Here is a 16,624-nt window from a genome sequence, read left to right on the forward strand (position 1 = left end):
GAAAGCCATGAATAAGGTACATTACAATTGTAACATAGTAAACCTCCTCATACCAAAAGAGCACCAACTGCCGGCATTCAAACAGTATCAACCTTACCTATGAAAAGGCAACGACACTGCAAATATTACAGCAGCCCCTAAGATACCAGTATGCCTTCTACTAGGAAAACAGAACAAGCCAGGCTGCTAGAGATCCCTACACAGAAACTACTCACTGTCAGAATCCCTTACCTCAGACGCACATGCAGAATGCAGACGGATCATCATCAAATACAGAATGCAAATTTTAAAAAAGTATTTAAAACCTAAACTAATAAGGATTAAAAAAAGATCCGCCACTCACTATACCTGGAAACCTTTGATTTCCAGGCACTCTGACGTTATCATCGATTAGTGGAGGTGTGGGGTTTGGGCACACACTTTCTCTTCACTTGTATACATTACAGGGTAGGTATTCAAAAGCCATTTAGATGGATAAAAGAGCAGTATGTGATGGGGGGGCTGTGTGTGTGTGTGTGAAAGACTGATGTGCACAGACTGGGAAAGAGACCTTGGGGTGAAAGTGCAGGGGATCTGAAGATAGTGAAGCAATGTGACAAGGCAATAGCTAAAACCAGAAGAATGCTGGGCTGCTAGAGAGAGGAATAACCAGTAAGAAAAAGGAGGTGATAATGCCCTGGTACAGGTCCTTGCTGAGTACAGTGTTCAGTTCTGGAGCCCATGTCTCAAAAGGGACAGAGACAGGATGGAGGTGATCCAGACAAGAGAGACGAAAATGGGGTGGGTCAGTACTGGAATTCCTATGAGGAGAGGCTGAAGGATCTGAATATGTACTCCCTGGAGGAGAGGAGGTGCAGGGGAGATACGATACAGACCTTCGGATACCTGAATGGTTTCAATGATGGATGGACTTCGAACCTTTTTCGTTGGAAAGAAAACAGTAGAACTAAGGATCACAAAATGAAACTCCATGGGAGACGACAGAACCAACGTCAGGAAATATTTATTCACAGAGACGGTGGTGGAGGCCTGGAAAGCCCTTCTGGAAGAGGTGGTTGTGGGAACAAGCAGTGATTCCCTAGCAAAATCCTGGACTGACTGCAGCCTTTCATAAAACACTTTTTCTTTATTTGCCTCTTTAACACGTACAGATTAGTAGACTTCCTTTACCTTCAGAACGGTGTATCCCAATTACTCACAGTTAGTACCGCTTCCCTCATACAGCTTCATTATAGCTCAGTGTTTGGACAGCAATATTCTACAGGAGCTGCCTTCCTCCTGGAGACTTAGGCCTGATCTGACTGTCCCCACCTGGGTCCCAGCTCTTGTTCCTTCCCTGCTGGGCCCCTCCCATAGAGCTCTCCAGCGGCAGATTCTCAATGAAGACCGGCCCGGGGATTCGCTGCCCAGGCAGGCCCAGGAGATACCACGTGGTCTGCTAAGCGCGGCTCTGTCACGGCCGCGCTCGGCAGACCATGTGACTAGCACGACCGGCCCACCGGGGGATGCGCAATCCCCTGATAGGCCAATCCACCCCTGGAGCTCTCTCTCTTTCACAAGGGAAATTAAAGGAGACCAGGCACGTAGCCTGGTACTACACTGGTTTAAGGGGGACACTCCAAAATACAAACAATCTCCACTCAGCAGATGCACAAAATAATACACACACAAAAAAAGGAAAAAATCACCCACTTTAACACTTAGAAAAACCAATGTTATTGTGGAAAAAAACTGCTTAATTGCTTCTCAATTAATTTATAGAAATGGTGGCAATGGTTGTTTCATACTTACACAATTTATGGTACCAACCAGGTTACTTTGTGTTTCAGATGGTAATCATTAACTTACCACCAACCACCTTATTAAAACATTGCAGTACCACAAAAAACATGGTTATAAATTTTTTTTTTTTAAAGGAAAATGTTTTTGCACTTAAAATTGACTGTCAAAAGACTTTGTATCAATTTCACTAATTCACTACTTCACTGGTTGCCACTCCGGAATTGGTTTCCAATACAGTTATTAAATCCGTCATTACACTCTATCATTGTGATGATCCCAGATAGTGAGCTGACTTTATGTTGACACATCTCGTAAAAATACTTATCTTAGTGTTCCTGACATGGCCAAGTTTTGGAACTAGTCCTTTTGTATTTTGGTGTGTCACATTTGTGAGCTACTTAACAATTCGTTTACCATGCAGACCTGGAAACATATATTCAGTTATTCTGAGGAACAAATAGCCAATATTAGGAAGGAGATGTCCTTTCTTTTTGGAAACACACCCTATTACCAGTTCTCAGCAATTGGATGAGTATCTGCGTCTCAACAAAAGATTAATAAGATTGGATCTACATGGGATTACATTGACTGAGTATATTAAACAACAAATTATACCCAGGGGTTTACATATACAAAAAAACCCCATGCTGTTAACAGATGATAGTGATTTTGCAGAAACATAGACAGATAATTTAAAGTATTCTCTCGATCTGATGTTATTGATTGTTAATCAAGTGAAAAAATGTGTCGCTGAACTTAATGAACATATTCAGGAAATGGTTCATTCGGCGAAATCATTACTGGATAGTATTACAGGATTGGTCCAGAACTGAACAACAATGTTGGAGCATCTTAATGATACAGATTTCTATGTCAGCATGACACAGGATCAGACGGTCTCTTTACAACATCAGATTAAATCCTTAATTGATACAGCTAATTTTCTTACAGCTAAAGAGAAGAGGTTCTTGTTGATTGATCATTCAAGGACACCTACCATCTATTCAGTTCCCAAAATCCATAAAAATCTTCAGACACCTCCTGTTAGACCTATAGTGTCATTAAATGGATCTGTTTAGGAACTACTGGCTATTTTTATTGACCATTTTTTTTTTTTGTAATTTGTTGTTTATTCAGCAAATGCACATAAACCATGTAGAATTGTACATGACATTGTAAACTTGCACAAAGTATATTCAGCATACACAACTGTTTTTTGGGTGCCAACAACAGACAATTATCAACCATTTAAACAATGTTTTGGTTTTATTATCAATAAACATTTTGTTTCACAATAAACATTTTGTTTCTTTGTGCAATACTACCTGAGTATTTTATATAGTATTTTATTGTTTTCACCCCCTCGTACCCATTACCTATTCTCCCCCCTACCTTCTCTCCCCATCCCTTTCCTCCCCCCCCCCTCCCCCTGCCTCCTTCCCGGAAGGGAGGCTGATGTTGTAGTAGTCACTAAGGTATTTGTTTCACAGTGAGGTTTCGAGGATTCCACTGTTTAACATTAGGTTTGCAAATCATGGGGCCATGGCATGCTTCAGTTGCCAGTCAAGATATGGCTTCCAGCATTTCTCAAGCTTGGGTATTTGCTTACGTTTAATAGCCATGAGATTGTTTAAATGATAAATTTGAGCGAGTCTTTGGGTCACTGAATTGATTGTGGGAGCTGCCTTACTGTTCCAGTGTCTTGCGATCTCTAAACAGGCAGCTAAAATGATTTGTATACTCAGCGAGTATGTTTTCGGAGAGAGTTCTTCTACAGGCAAACTTAGGAATATTAACCTGGGGTCCTTTGGGATACGTACCCCTACTATTTCGAATAAGATCTCAGATATTTTGTCCCAGAAGATCGTGATAACCGGCATTCCCACCATATGCGAAATAGATGACCCACCTCGCCGCACGCACGCCAGCACTTCCCGGTCAGATTAGGATAGTATCTCTGTAATCTGGCAGGGGTGAGATACCAGCGGTAGAGTAGTTTGTACCCATTCTCTACAATATTAGCGGAGATTGAGCTCTTTCTGATAGACATGAAGCTCAAGTCCCATTCTTTATCCTCCAACTCGTGCCCTAGATCTCTTTCCCATTGAGTGATGTGTGTGGGTTTAGAGGGTCTGTCTTTATTTAACATTATGGTAAATTCTAGATATATTTCTCTTTATTATATGGGGTGTGGTTCATAGCCCCTCAAACAGGGATTTTCCCCATTAATAACCCTTCTTTAACTCTCGGTTGGGACATAAAGTGAACTAGTTGCACATATAAATAATAGACTGATCTGTCCAGGAGGAATAAATCCTGACGTTCCTGGAAGCTTCTTATCTTATTTTCCAGACCATAAGTGTTCCAGTTTACTACAGCCTTTTGCTATCCACTTAGTAGCTGCAGCTTTGGAGCAACCTGGAATAAAGTCTCTGTTCATAGATATTGGGGAGCTATAATAATAGCATTTACTACCCACTAACTCTGTCTTCCATTTGTCCCCTAGCTTTAATGTTAAAGCAACAGGTGGCGGGGATTGGGGCTCGTATATCTCTGGCTTTAATTGGCAGCCATATCAGGGTATCCGGATGGCATTTGTTTAGTAAAGCTGCTTCCGTCACCCAACGTTTCCCTGCACGACGGCCATGCCAAACAAAAATAAACTTTAATAGTGCCGCCGCATAGTACCATTCTAGGGAAGGAACCCCTAGCCCTCCCCGTTCGGTCGGTAAATAAAGTATATGTCTCCCCACCCATGGAGGTCTTTTTTTTCCCCAAATGAAGTGTAGGAATTTGCGCTGCCATACGGCTCATTGGGCATCTGATATTTCAACTGGTAGGGATTGAAAAAGGGAAGATAATTTTGGTAGCGCATTCGTTTTTCCGGCTGCTATCCTCCCAAGACCATCTTTTACAACCGACAGTGGCACAGGCTCCATCGCAAGTTAAGGATACTGTACATTTTTTTTTAACAACTTATCAGCATTACAATTGGATGAACATCCTGTGTTGTTAGTGAGGATGGATATACAGTCTTTGTAAAGACAGATACCGCAACAATCGACGTTGAGGATTATTGAGACATATTTGACACAGCGTTTGGGCTCTCAATGTATACCCACTGACTTTTTTTGGTAGAATTAGTTCAAATAGTTTTGTTTAATAATTATTTCATCTTCATGATCATTTCTACTACAAGACTCATGGTATTCCTATGGATTCCTCATTAGCTCCATCGGTGGCCAATCTTTATGGGGCGAATTTTGAGCAATGTAAAATTTACACTTCTAAATGGTGGCAACATATCATCAAGTAGTAGCACTATATTGATGACATATTCATGATTTGGACAGTGTCTGAGCTGGATTTGTTAGCATTCATTACGTGAATTAACTCTTTAGATAAACACCTCCAATTCACATTTCAATATGACAGAACATCAATTGCGTATTTAGATGTACTGGTTCACATTCAAGGATGAAATAGTAGAACAGTAGTCTATTGTAAGTTGATAGATAAAAATAACTTATTGTAGTCCCATAGTCATCAGGCCACTTCTTTCAAAAAAGGACCCCCGGATAGTCAGTTTTTTCAGATTCGCCGAATATGTTCTACATTGGATGAATTTGAAGCAAAGGCTAAATTATTAGCTAAGAGATTTAAGATTAGAGGGTATCCATATAGAAACATTAAACAGGCGTACAAACGTGGTAAGTACTCTGAGAGCAGTGAATTGCTTAAATATAAACCTAGGAAGGAAAGCAATCATTTTATTTGTGTTTTTCAACAAAGCACGGCTACCTCAGTCATAGTAGCATCGATTAGGAAACACTGGCCTGTGCTAGCTTCATGAGGTTTTTAAGGAGCCCCCATTAATAGCTACATCACAAGGTTTTAATATACGTGATCAGATTGTGCACTCTTATTTTATCAATAGAACCACCAAGCCATGGGGGAGTCATCAGAAATGTAATCAATGCAGTAAGGCTATTGAGGAAGAGATGTGGGACGTTACAGGATACCGGGTGAAGAGAAAGTCAATTACTGATTGTGAATCCACTGACGTGGTTTACGTTATTGTATGCCCTTTTCCAAAAGTGTAGGGTGTACAAGTTGTCCAGAGAAAATTTGTTTAATTGAACATTGTTCTAGACAAACACCTCAACAATGACGGCTCCAATAGTGGCTCACTGCATTGAAAATAAACATTTGTTCAATCAATTGCGGTGGTCAATTATAGAGAAAACATATGATACCATTCGTGGAGGAGATAAAACCGCTCGACTGAATTACCACGAACAATATTGGATTTTCACTTTGCAAACTGTAACTCCAAAGGGCATGAATGAAGAATTGGATTGGTCATCATTGTTATGACGTAGCTCTCCCTGTGCCAATTTTTATTGGCTGTTTTTGGGTCACACTGTAGTGTATTTAAACAGCTTCATGCAGGACATTCTTCTGTCATTTAAATGCCATCCGCTATATCTTTTTCAATAGACAACAGTAAGAATATTTTTTCATTCTTGAGCCCCTGAGGAAGGACTTGTTTCAAAACTTGGCTATGTCGTGAACACCAAGAGAAGAATTTTTACAAGATGTGTCAATATAAAGTCAGCTCACTATTCTGGTTTAAGGGGAAACACATAGGAGCACTGCTTCATATACCCGTCCTCCCCCCCCCAGCTTGGACCCGTTGGTCCAGGCATTTTCACTCCCCCTGGATCTCATCCAGAGGAGTGCTTCACCTCCTCAGTTCCTCTTATCTGGCTATCCACCATTTAGGCTTGGGGTTAGAGTTCTAGGGTTACGCTTACTCCCACCTCCAAGGGTAACCCTAGACCGCCCTATGTACTGCCTGCATCCCCAGTCCTTTAACCCAGTCTTTTGTTGGCTCTGGGTTCAAATCCCACCCCAGCAGAACATTTCGGCTGTGGTGCTTCCATTGGTGAATCCTCTGGTATCCTGTTGTGAAGGCTGGCCGCGGCACCACACGGCCAGCCACACTCACCCTCCGAACCGGCCCCGCCTGGCCTCCGGCACCCTGAAGCCATCACTGCCGTGTCCTTTCCACGTGGCGGAGAGCTGGCTCTGCCGTTGCCGCACCACCAGTCTCCGCCCTCCCTAGGCACGCAAATGGCCCCCCTCAGCACTTAAAGGGGCCATGGCGGGAAAACTTCCCATGGTCCCGGATGACTACATCAACAGGGAGGCCCAATTTTAGGCAGCCCCTGTTGCTCTAAAATTGCCTCAGCAACAGGTCGCTCTCTCCCGAGACTATAAGTTGCTTCTCCATTGTTTCTGATCCTGTTCCAGTCTCTGCTCTTCCTCTCCTCCTGGCCCTGTGCTTCTGCCCTGGATCCGCGCTCCTGTCCCTTGGATGGTTCTTCTGGCTTCGACCCTGGTACCTTCTTCGGATTTTGTCTGACTGCTGCCCGCCCTGACCTTCAGCTTGTTCTTTGGATTTCATCTGTCTGCTGCCCATCCTGACCTTCGACTAGTTCCCTGGATTTGCCTATCTGCTGCCTGCCCCTGTCCTCAGACTGTCTGGTTCTGCCTTCGCCTGTCATCCTCCTGGATTCGTCGCTCAGAGACCCACGCCTAAGTCCAGCCAGCCCTGGTACCCAAACGAGGGTTGGTAGTGGTGAAGGTCCAGTGGGGTCTCTGCACCACTTTGCTCCACCTGCCGATGATGGGGACCCATGGAAGAGACCTCCCTCCATTGGTAGCGCCAACCCCGCCTTGGCCCAATGGTCCACATCGCAACATATTCCCTCAGTGCTCTCTAGCCACTTGCCTGTGCCAGTCACTGGCTCCTCCACAGCCTCACTCACCGGGATCTCTGCAGTGCACCTTCTGGGCTCTCCATGGTTCCTTCCTCTGGGTTCCCATCCACAGCCTCACTTGCTGGGGTCTTCACAGTGCCTCTCTCTTGGCACTTCATCTCCTCTCTCGCTGGTCTTTTCATGCCCTCTCTTTCTGGGCTTCTCACTGGAGCTGTCTCTGGACTACTGATTGGGCAACCTACAGGGTCTTCCTTGGGACCTCCTATATTGCCGACTTCCAACTTTCCAATACTGCCTTCCTTCTGGGTAGTCTATGTTGCCCTCCTCCCTCTCTATGACCCCTCTCTCAGGGTTCCTCACCCTTCTCTGGGCACCTCATAGGAGCATTTTCTGGACTTCCGGTAGTATTTGGGCACCCTACAGGGTCTTCCTCAGGACCACCTGTAGCATCAGTCTCAGATTGTTGCCATGCTTCAGTCACTGCACTGGACACTTCTGCCAGCCACTCATGCAGTTCCTCCATGAGCTGTTGGTACTCCTTGACCAGGCACTCTAGGTATTCACTTTCTTGCCTGGCTTGGACTCTTCGGAGTGGGTTCCCTCATTCCATTACCCTAGCTGGCCTTTCCAGTTGCCAAACTCAAGCCTCAGGTTCTCCCTCTGACCTGGCTCTTGGGACTGGGGAACTCTTACTACACAGAAATACATGGCTGTTCTTTTCTTCACCATGGATGCTGTGCTTCACCTATTGCTGCAGTACACTGACTGCTCCTCTCCAGGTTTTCTTGCGGCTGTACACCTCGAACTGCAGAGTAGCTTGCTTGCTGGAAGACGGCCCCATTCTGTTCCCATTCACCATACTCAAGGCTCACTCTGGCAGCTCTTCCAGGGCCATACACTGCTCAGCACAGCTTTACTGCACCACTGTTTCACTCCCTTTTCTTTCTCAAGGTGAAAAAAAAAAGATAAAAAAAGGGCTTGCATAACCAGCAATAACTTAATCACTTTTAAATCCATGACTACCTCCAGCAGAGCTTCTCTCTTTAGCCGGTTCAAACCTACAACTTTCTGGCTATTCCTGCAACTAGGCCCACTCACAGTTTCCTCTCTACCTGAAACTTTTTTCTCCTTCAGTGCAGCTTCTGAGCCACACCCTTTCACAAGTCGCCATGCTCTGTGCAACCCCTATGGCTCTGTACTTTGTTTTAGAGCCACAGGCCCCCTATGTTCTGTACTTCATTTTAGAACCACAGGTCCTTTTCAAAACTTTCTTTGGAGGCTGGGCTTTCCTCTGTACTAGGTTTAGAGAAAAATCCCATGCATGACACCATATGTGGGAACGAGCAGTAATTCCCTAGCACAAACCTGGATTGACTCCAGCCTTTCTTATAACACTTTATCTTTATTTGCCACTTTAACACATATACATTAGTAGGTTGCCTTTACCTTCAGAACAGTGTACTACAATTACTCACAGTTAGTACCTCTTCCCTCAGACTCCTACAGCTTTGTTACAGCTCAGTGTTTGGACAGCAATATTCTACAGGAGCTGCCCCTCCTCCTGGAGACCTGGTCTGGCTATCCCCACCTGGATGCCAGCTCTTATTCCTCCCCTGGCAGGCTCCACCTACAGAGCTCTAGCTTGATCCTGCACCGATTTAAGGGGAAACACAGGAGCACTGTCTCACAGTGATGAAGATGAAAACAGTCAAAGAATTCAAAGGAGCATGGGATGAACACTGTGGATCTCTAAAGACTAGAGGATGGAAATGAGATAAGCATGCAGGGGCTATCTTACTTGTACAGCAGCAGTTACTACCCTTAGCAGAAGGCATGGAGATTACTACCCTTAACCAATATGCTTTGATGTTTTAAATGCAACTGCAACATTGCTCCCCGCTTAAACAGCAGGGGGGGGGGGGGGGGGGGAATGGATTTAGAGGACAACCGAGGGCCCTGCCTTCCATGGTCTGGGATACTGATACTCAAACATAAGGGAAAAAGCACAGGACTGCTTCTACGGCAGAGTCCTAAAGGAAACAAAAAGCGTGAATGGGGGTAACTTGTAGGTGTGGCGGTTACTACACTTAATCAATAAGACTTGATACTTTTGATGTAACTCCAACATTGCTCTCTGGTTCAGTGGCAGGGGAAAAGGGGAATAGGTTTCAGACAGCAACCAATGAGGGCCTTGACTTTTATGGTCTGGGGAACTGATAAGCATGGGGGTAGCCTGCACAGAGCAGCAGTTACTTCCCAGAAACAGAAGGAGGGTGAGCCCAGGCACATATTGGAGGGCTCTGAGGTCCTGATTGGTAAAGATGGATGGGGAATGGGAAGGGAGATTAAGCTGAAGGGAGGCCAATTGGCCTGATGTCCTGGATGGAGTTGGGGAGGAGCAGATCGGATTGGTGTTGAGCTGCAGTGCTGTATGGGTGCTGATAAAGTGCCAGGTATGGACCATCCTAGGTTCAAAAATATCAGGCTCTGTAGTGGCACAGGCCACACTGCTCCTGCTCCCTCCTTCCCACCCAAGTGGGAAGATCAATCAGCGCAGACTGTGCCATCCGCAAAACTTTGATGCTGTAGGTGGCCGTCTGGTCTGCCTAGTGCTTCCCCTAGCCCTGGGAATTAGAAAAGGTACAACATAAGAACATAAGAAATTGCCATGCTGGGTCAGACCAAGGGTCCAACAAACCCAGCATTCTGTTTCCAACAGAGGCCAAACCAGGCCAAAAGAACCTGGCAATTACCCAAACACTAAAAAGATCCCATGCTACTGATGCAATTAATAGCAGTGGCTATTCCCTAAGAAAACTTGATTAATAGCCGTTAATGGACTTCTCCTCCAAGAATTTATCCAAGCCTTTTTTGAACCCAGCTACACTAACAACATCCTCTGGCAACAAATTCCAGAGCTTTATTGTGCGTTGAGTGAAAAAGAATTTTCTCTGATTAGTCTTATATGTGCTACTTGCTAACTTCATGGAATGCCCCCTAGTCCTTCTATTGTTCGAAAGTGTAAATTATCGAGTCACATCTACTCGTTCAAGACCTCTCATGATCTTAAAGACCTCTATCATATCCCCCCTCAGCCGTCTCTTCTCCAAGCTGAACAGCCCGAACCCCTTCAGCCTTTCCTCATAGGGGAGCTGTTCCATCCCCTTTATCATTTTGGTTGCCCTTCTCTGTACCTTCTCCATCGCAACTATATCTTTTTTGAGATGCGGCAACCAGAATTGTACACAGAATTCAAGGTGCGGTCTCACCATGGAGTGATATAGAGGCATTATGACATTTTCCGTTTTATTAACCATTCCCTTCCTAATAATTCCTAACATTCTGTTTGCTTTTTTGACTGCTGTAACACACTGAGCCGATGGTTTTAAAGTATTATCCACTATGATGCCTAGATCTTTTTCCTGGGTGGTATCTCCTAATATGGAACCTAACATCGTGTAACTACAGCAAGGGTTATTTTTCCCTATATGCAACACCTTGCACTTGTCCACATTAAGGGGGTCATTTTCAAAGGAGTTACGCATGTAAATGTGACATACTATCGTAGCAATTTTCAAAAGCTATTTACTCGAGTAAAGTGCACTTACTTGAGTAAATCCTATGGACAATTCAATGGCATATATTGTAGCAATTTTGAAAAGCCCACTTACTTGAGTAAAGTGTATTTACTCGAGCAAACACCAGTTTTGCTCGAGTAAATGCTTTTTAAAATCCGCCCCTAAATTTCATCTGCCATTTGGATGCCCAATCTTCCAGTCTTGCAAGGTCCTCCTGTAATGTATCACAGTCTGCTTGTGATTTAACTACTCTGAATAATTTTGTATCATCCGCAAATCTGATAACCTCACTTGTTGTATTCCTTTCCAGATCATTTATATATATATATATATATATATATATATATTGAAAAGCACCAGTGCAAGTACAGATCCCTGAGGCACTCTACTGTTTACCCTTTTCCACTGAGAAAATTGACCATTTAATCCTACTGTTTCCTGTCTTTTAACCAGTTTGTAATCCACGAAAGGACATCACCTTCTATCCCATGACTTTTTAGTTTTCGTAGAAACCTCTCATGAGGGACTTTGTCAAATGCCTTCTGAAAATCCAAATACAATACATCTACCGGTTCACCTTTATCCACATGTTTATTAACCCCTTCAAAAAAATGAAGCAGATTTGTTAGGCAAGACTTCCCTTGGGTAAATCCATGTTGAGTGTGTTCCATTAAACCATGTCTTTCTATATGCTCTACGATTTTGATCTTTAGAATAGTTTCCACTATTTTTCCCGGCACTGAAGTCAGGCTCACTGGTCTATAGTTACCCGGATCGCCCCTGGAGCCTTTTTTAAATATTGGGGTTACATTGGCCACCCTCCAGTCTTCAGGTACAGTGGATGATTTTAATGATAGGTTACAAATTTTAACTAATAGATGAGAAATTTCATTTTTTAGTTCTTTCAGTACCCTAGGATGCATACCATCCGGTCCAGGTGATTTGCTACTTTTTAGTTTGCCAATCTGGCCTACTACATCTTCCAGGTTCACAGTGATTTCATTCAGTTCGTCTGACTCATCACCCCTGAAAACCATCTCCAGAACTGGTATCTCCCCAACATCCTCATTAGTAAACACGGAAGCAAAGAATTCATTTAGTCTTTCTGCAAATGCCTTATCTTCCCTAAGAGCCCCTTTAACCCCTCGGTCATCTAATGGTCCAACCGACTCCCTCACAGGTTTCTTGCTTCGGATATATTTTAAAATGTTTTTATTATGAGTTTTTGCCTCTATGGCCAACATCATTTCAAACTCTCTCGTCGCCTGTCTTATCAATATTTTACACTTAACTTGACAATGCTTATGTTTTATCCTATTTTCTTCAGATGGATACCTTCTTCCAATTTTTGAAGGATTCTTTTTGGCTAAAATAGCCTCTTTCACCTCAACTTTTAACCATGACGGTAATCGTTTTGCCTTCTTTCCACCTTTCTTAATATGTGGAATACATATGGACTGCGCCTCTAGGATTGTATTTTTAAACAATGTCCTAGCCTGTTGAACACTTTTAACCTTTGCAGCTGCACCTTTCAGTTTTTTTCTATTTTCCTCATTTTATCTAAGTGTCCCTTTTGAAAGTTTAGTGTTAGAGCTGCAGATTTACTTATTGTCCCCCTTCCAGTTATTAGTTTAAATTTGATCATGTTATGATCACTGTTGCCAAGTGGCCCCACCACCGTTACTTCTCTCACCAAATCCTGCATTCCACTAAGAATTAAATCTAAGATAGCTCCCTCTCTTGTTGGTTCCTGAACTAATTGCTCCATGAAGCAGTCATTTATTACATCCAGGAACCTTATGTCTCTAGCAAGTCCTGATGTTACATTTACCCAGTCAACACTGGGGTAATTGAAATCTCCCATTATTATTGCACTGCCAAATTGGTTTGCTTCCTTGATTTCTCTTAGCATTTCATCATCAGTCTGACCATTTTGTCCAGGTGGACGGTAGTATACTCCTATCACTATACTCTTACCCAACATACATGGGATTTCTACCCCTATAGATTCTACTGAGCATTTAGTGTCTTGTATGATCTTTATCTTGTTGGACTCTATACCCTCCCGGACATAAAGTGCCACACCCCCACCTAGTTGATCCTCCCTATCATTGCGATATAATTTGTACCCTGATATAGCACTGTCCCATTGGTTATCCTCCTTCCACCAAGTCTCTGTGATGCCAATTATGTCAATCTCATCATTTTCTGCTATACACTCTAACTCTCCCATCTTCTTAGACTTCTGGCATTGGCATACAGACATTTCAAAGTGTGTTTTTTGTTTGTTTTAACAACCTGCTTTTCAGTTGTTTGGGATAGATTGGAAATCATTAGCTTCGGTGATTTTTTCACATATGGGCAGATGGATTATGTTTGCTTTTAATGGAACCTCTCTGTTGGGATGCCCTAACTCTCCTGTTTCATTAGTATCCTTCAAGGATACATTTCTCCGAACCATGCACTGCTGAGTGACTGTCGGCTTTCCCCCTTGTTCTAGTTTAAAAGCTGTTCTATCTCCTTTTTGAAAGTTAGTGCCAGTAGCTTGGTTCCACTTTGGTTAAGGTGGAGTCCATCATTTCGGAAAAGTCTCCCCTTTCCCCAAAAGTTTCCCCAGTTCCTTACAAAGCTGAATCCCTCTTCCCTGCACCATTGTCTCATCCACGCATTGAAACTCTGGAGCTCTGCCTGCCTCTGGGGACCTTCACGTGGAATAGGAAGCATCAGAGAATGCTACCCTGGAGGTTCTGGACTTCAGCTTCCTACCTAAAATCCTAAATTTGGCTTCCAGAACCTCTCTCCCACATTTTCCTATGTCATTGGTGCCCACATGTATCATGACAGCTGGCTCATCCCCAGCACTGTCTATAATCCTATCTAGGTGACGCGTGAGGTCTGCCACCTTTGCACCAGGCAGGCAAGTTACCAGGCGGTCCTCACGTCCACCAGCCACCCTGCTATCTACATTTCTAATAATCGAATCACCAACTATGATGGCCGGCCTAACCCTTCCCTCCTGGGCAGTAGCCCTGGGAGACTTGTCCTCTCGCACTGAGGACAATACATCAACTGGAGAGCAGGTCCTTGCTACAGGATCACTTCCTGCTACACCAGGGTGCAGGGCCTCTGGAAGCTTTGGCTGTGGAAGTCAATCCCTGGATCACTTGCAGTGACCTCTGGACTCCTCTCCTAGGGATGCTGGGAGCAGTATGCAGATGAGCAGTATGCAGATGAGCCTTCCGGTCCTCCTCTACTATCCCAAACCAAATAAGGCTGATACAAAGAGGGGAAAAGATGCCAGAGGGGATGGAACAGCTCCTTTATGATGGGAGGCTAAATAGGCTGGACCTTCTTTTAAGCTTGGAGAAGAGATGGCTGAAAGGGGGCATTAGAAATATATAAAATCATGAGTGAGGTGGAAAAGATTAATAGGGAAGGGTTATTTATAGTTTCAAATAGTACTAGGAAACTGCATGAAACTAACTGATAACAGATTTAGAACAAATTTAAAGAAGTATTTTTTTCAGAGAACATACAATTAATCTGTGAACTGTGTTGCCAGAAGATGTGAACTAGGCCCATAGTATACAGTAGCAGGGTTTTAAAAAAGATTTGGACAAATTTCTGGAGGATGGGCCCATTAACAGCCAGGAAGATTTAGGGAATGCCAGCTCTTACTTCTGGGAGTGAGCAGCAGGAAAGGAATTGCCCCATTAAGATCTGCTGGGATCTTCCAAGAGATCTGGACTTCCCAGTGTCGGAGACAGGATACTGAGCTCAATGGGCTGTTGGTCTGACCCAGAATGGCAAATCTTATGTTGATGAAGTCTCACCCACTCCTCCCATTATTGACCTCACACATGGTGACAGAGCCTCAATCACACCTCCTGTCTCTGACCTCAAACACAGAAACTGAATGTTGCTCATTTCTCCTGTCACTGACCACAAACACTGTGCTGGAGTCTCACTCACTCTTTCTATCACTGACCTCACACACTGTGATAGTCTCACTCCCTTCTCCCACCTCTGACCTCACAAACAGCGATGGAGCCTCACTCACTCCTATCCTCACTGACCTCACACAAACAATGCTCTGTATGTCTATCTGTACCTATGCATGTACATGCATCTACATAAAGTCTAAAGGATGTGAATGAAGAGAAGAGGCATGGGGATGACTTGCGGGAATGACGGCTACTACCTGGAGATGAATATCCTAATTCAATAAACATATACACGGTTAATGTGACTCCAACATTGCTCTATGCTTCAACGGCAAGAGGAAATGTGGAAAAAAGGATTTGCATCCACAAAAAAGCAGGGGAGTAGCTTGCTTGTTATGGTGGTTACTACCCCAAACCAAATAAGGCTGATACTTCACTTTCAATGATATCCAGCATACAGGTCGTTAGAAAGAGTGCGGCAATGCCAGGCACACCCTCGTTCCCCGCACGCACAGTTCTCTTCACCTACCGCTCGATACTCTCTTCAAATTGCATGCAAATGCATGCCGCGTCTGCGAAGCGTTAGGCGAAGGTTAGGCCCGCGCAACCCATTTTACTGTATAGAGGGCCTATACAGTATCCTGGGTGCGTGGGCCTAACGCTTCATGGCCACACTGGTATCTGTCATTTCAAATGTCATTTCAAATGACATTTGAAATGACATTTGAAATGACAGATACATTTGAAATGACAGATACCAGGAAGTGGACAGTTATGTTCTCCGATGCTCGGCAAACTTTCCCTCAGCCCCCGCTCACCTGCCCTGGCCGCGTCCGGTCTCCGGTGCAGCCCCAGTCCTGTCCCCTCCTCCCGAAGCAAAAAAAAAACAAACCGAAAAAGTAGCAAGAGAGCGAGGGGAGAGACTGGCAATCTTAGGCTCGGGCCTGCTAGTTCCTTCTCCTCTCCTCCCGAAGCAGGGCGCGAAAAGCAGCCTTGCTCCGGGAGGAGGGGGGGGCAGTTTAAAGCGACGAAGCGACTTACTTTTGCAGCCCCCCCCCCTCTGGACATCGGCGACGACCGCGGCTCCAGCCTCCAGCTGTCAGACAGACAGACGTGGGAAAGCGGCCCCTATGCGTGCAATTGGCTGCTCAAGACGTGACGTCACGACGTTTGGCGTCACGGCATGTGACGTCACGTCTTGAGCAGCCAATTGCACGCATAGGGGCCGCTTTCCCACGTGCGATGCATCTGTCTGACAGCTGGAGGCAGGAGCCGCGGTCGTCGCCGATGTCCGGAGGGGGGGGGGGGGGGGCTGCAAAAGTAAGTCGCTTCGTCGCTTTAAACTGCCCCCCCCCCTCCTCCCGGAGCAAGGCTGCTTTTCGCGCCCTGCTTCGGAAGGAGAGAACAAGGGACTGTCAGGCCCGAGTGTAGGATTGCCCGTCTCTCCCCTCGCTCTCTTGCTACTTTTTTTTCGGGGGTTTTTTTTTTTTTTGCTTCGGGAGGAGGGGACAGGACTGGGGCTGCACCGGAGACT

At 44.6% G+C, this 16,624-nt stretch overlaps 1 protein-coding gene across 5 annotated transcripts in view; it reads right to left on the reverse strand.

Annotated features, from left to right (window-relative positions):
* CORO6 (coronin 6) overlaps nt 1-16,624 on the reverse strand; it is a 59,437-nt gene that overhangs the window by 36,424 nt on the left and 6,389 nt on the right. The window lies entirely within an intron of this gene.

Source organism: Rhinatrema bivittatum, chromosome 8, assembly GCF_901001135.1.
Source record: "Rhinatrema bivittatum chromosome 8, aRhiBiv1.1, whole genome shotgun sequence".
In the NCBI taxonomy this organism is placed as follows: domain Eukaryota; kingdom Metazoa; phylum Chordata; class Amphibia; order Gymnophiona; family Rhinatrematidae; genus Rhinatrema; species Rhinatrema bivittatum.